The sequence below is a fragment of the Arachis stenosperma genome, chromosome 7 (genome assembly GCF_014773155.1).
Source record: "Arachis stenosperma cultivar V10309 chromosome 7, arast.V10309.gnm1.PFL2, whole genome shotgun sequence".
In the NCBI taxonomy this organism is placed as follows: domain Eukaryota; kingdom Viridiplantae; phylum Streptophyta; class Magnoliopsida; order Fabales; family Fabaceae; genus Arachis; species Arachis stenosperma.
In genome coordinates, this window is record NC_080383.1 from 66,164,197 (window position 1) to 66,167,351 (window position 3,155).

Below are 3,155 nucleotides of genomic sequence, written 5' to 3' on the forward strand. Positions count from 1 at the left end.
TGTTGAATGGGGTTGGTAAGAACTTCCCAACCTTTTCTTCGGATCTCATGAAGGATCTCCGGATATTCACTCTTTTTGAGTGAAAAAGGGACCTCGGGGATCACCTTCTTCAAGGCCACAACTTCATAGAAGTGGTCTTGATGCACCCTTGAGATGAATCTCTCCATCTCCCATGACTCGGAGGTGGAAGCTTTTGCCTTCCCTTTCCTCTTTCTAGAGGTTTCTCCGGCTTTGGATGCCATAAATGGTTATGGAAAAACAAAAAGCACTGCTTTTACCACACCAAACTTAAAAGGTTTGCTCGTCCTCGAGCAAAAGAAGAAAGAAGAGAGTAGAAGAAGAAGAAAATGGAGGAGATGGAGGAGGCTTATGTTTCGGCCAAAAAGGGGAAGAAGTAGTGTTTAGGGTGTGTGAAAATGAAGAAGTGAAGAAGGGTTTTTGGGGAAGAGGTATTGAAGTGATTGGTGAATGGGTGAAGAAGAAAGAGGGTGGTGGGGTAGGTGGGGATCCTGTGGGGTCCACAGATCCTGAGGTGTCAAGGAAAAGTCATCCCTGCACCAAATGGCATGCAAAATCACGTTTTGAGCCAATTCTGGCGTTAAACGCCGGGCTGGTGCCCATTTCTGGCGTTTAACGCCAGGTTCTTGCCCTTTCCTGGCGTTTAATGCCAGTCTGGTACCCCTTTCTGGCGTTAAACGCCCAGAATGGTGCCAGACTGGGCGTTAAACGCCCACTTGCTAGCCTTACTGGCGTTTAAACGCCAGTAGGTTCTTCCTCCAGGGTGTGCTGTTTTTCTTTCTGTTTTTCATTCTGTTTTTGCTTTTTTAATTGATTTTGTGACTTCTCATGATCATCAACCTACAAAATAAAATAAAATAACAAAGGAAAATATATAAAATATAACATTGGGTTGCCTCCCAACAAGCGCTTCTTTAATGTCAGTAGCTTGACAGAGGGCTCTCATGGATCCTCACATTTTCTCAGAGCAATGTTGGAACCTCCCAACACCAAACTTAGAGTTTGAATGTGAGGGTTCAACACCAAACTTAGAGTTTGGTTGTGGCCTCCCAACACCAAACTTAGAGTTTGACTGTGGGGGCTCTGTTTGACTCTGATTTGAGAGAAGCTCTTCATGCTTCCTCTCCATGGTGACAGAGGGATATCCTTGAGCCTTAAACACAAAGGATTCTTCATTCACTTGAATGATCAGTTCGCCTCTATCAACATCAATCACAGCCTTTGCTGTGGCTAGGAAGGGTCTGCCAAGGATGATGGATTCATCCATGCACTTCCCAATCTCTAGGACTATGAAATTAGCAGGGATGTAATGGTCTTCAATTTTCACCAGAACATCCTCTACAAGTCCATAAGCTTGTTTTCTTGAATTGTCTGCCATCTCTAGTGAGATTCTTGCAGCTTGCACCTCAAAGATCCCTAGCTTCTCCATTACAGAGAGAGGCATGAGATTTACACTTGACCCTAAGTCACACAGAGCCTTCTTGAAGGTCATGGTGCCTATGGTACAAGGTAGTGAAAACTTCCCAGGGTCTTGTCTCTTTTGAGGTAATTTCTGCCTAGACAAGTCATCCAGTTCTTTGGTGAGCAAAGGAGGTTCGTTCTCCCAAGTCTCATTTCCAAATAACTTGTCATTTAGCTTCATGATTGCTACAAGGTATTTAGCAACTTGCTCTTCAGTGACATACTCATCCTCTTCAGAGGAAGAATACTCATCAGAGCTCATGAAAGGCAGAAGTAAGTCCAATGGAATCTCTATGGTCTCATTTTGAGCCTCAGATTCTCATGGTTCCTCATTAGGGAACTCATTGGAGGCTAGTGCACGCCCTTTGAGGTCTTCCTCAGTGGCGTTCACTTCCTCTCCTTCCTCTCCAAATTCGGCCATGTTGATGGCCTTGCACTCTCCTTTTGGATTTTCTTCTGTATTGCTTGGAAGAGTACTAGGAGGGAGTTCAGTAATTTTCTTGCTCAGCTGTCCCACTTGTGCCTCCAAATTCCTAATGGAGGACCTTGTTTCAGTCATGAAACTTTGAGTGGTTTTGATTAGATCAGAGACCATGGTTGCTAAGTCAGAGTGGTTCTGCTTAGAATTCTCTGTCTGTTGCTGAGAAGATGATGGAAAAGGCTTGCCATTGCTAAACCTGTTTCTTCCACCATTGTTGTTGAAACCTTGTTGAGGTCTCTATTGATCCTTCCATGAGAAATTTGGATGATTTCTCCATGAAGAATTATAGGTGTTTCCATAGGGTTCTCCTAGGTAATTCACCTCTTCCATTGAAGGGTTCTCAGGATCATAAGCTTCTTCTTCAGATGAAGCATCCTTAGTACTGCTTGGTGCATTTTGCATTCCAGACAGACTTTGAGAAATCAAATTGACTTGTTGAGTCAATATCTTGTTCTGAGCCAATATGGCATTCAGAGTGTCAATCTCAAGAACTCCTTTCTTCTGATTAGTCCCATTGTTCACAGGATTCCTTTCAGAAGTGTACATGAATTGGTTATTTGCAACCATTTCAATTAGTTCTTGAGCTTCTGTAGGCGTCTTCTTCAGATGAAGAGATCCTCCAGCAGAGCTATCCAAAGACATCTTGGATGGTTCAAAGAGACCATCATAGAAAATACCTATGATGCTCCATTCAGAAAGCATGTCAGAAGGACATTTTCTGATCAATTGTTTGTATCTTACCCAAGCTTCATAGAGGGATTCTCCATCCTTCTGTCTGAAGGTTTGGACTTCCACTCTAAGCTTACTCAATTTTTGAGGTGGAAAAAACTTTGCCAAGAAGGCATTGACTAGCTTTTCCCATGAGTCCAGGCTTTCTTTAGGTTGTGAGTCCAACCATGTCCTAGCTCTGTCTCTTACAGCAAAAGGGAATAGCATAAGTCTGTAGACCTCAGGGTCAACCTCATTAGTCTTGACAGTGTCACAGATTTGCAAGAATTCAGCTAAGGACTGATGAGGATCTTCCAATGGAAGTCCATGGAACTTGCAATTCTGTTGCATTAGAGAAACTAATTGAGGCTTAAGCTCAAAGTTGTTTGCTCCAATGGCAGGGATAGAGATGCTTCTCCCATAGAAGTCGGGAGTTGGTGCAGTAAAGTCACCCAGCACCTTCCTTGCATTATTTGCATTGTTGTTA

The 3,155-nt window shown here is 43.3% G+C and overlaps 1 non-coding gene across 1 annotated transcript; it reads left to right on the forward strand.

The window, feature by feature from the left end:
* The first annotated feature begins 2,656 nt into the window (after window positions 1–2,656).
* On the forward strand, window positions 2,657–2,764 carry LOC130942645 (small nucleolar RNA R71). Its single transcript, XR_009071210.1, has one exon. It is a non-coding gene; the product is annotated as a small nucleolar RNA R71 (small nucleolar RNA).
* Window positions 2,765–3,155: the final 391 nt, after the last annotated feature.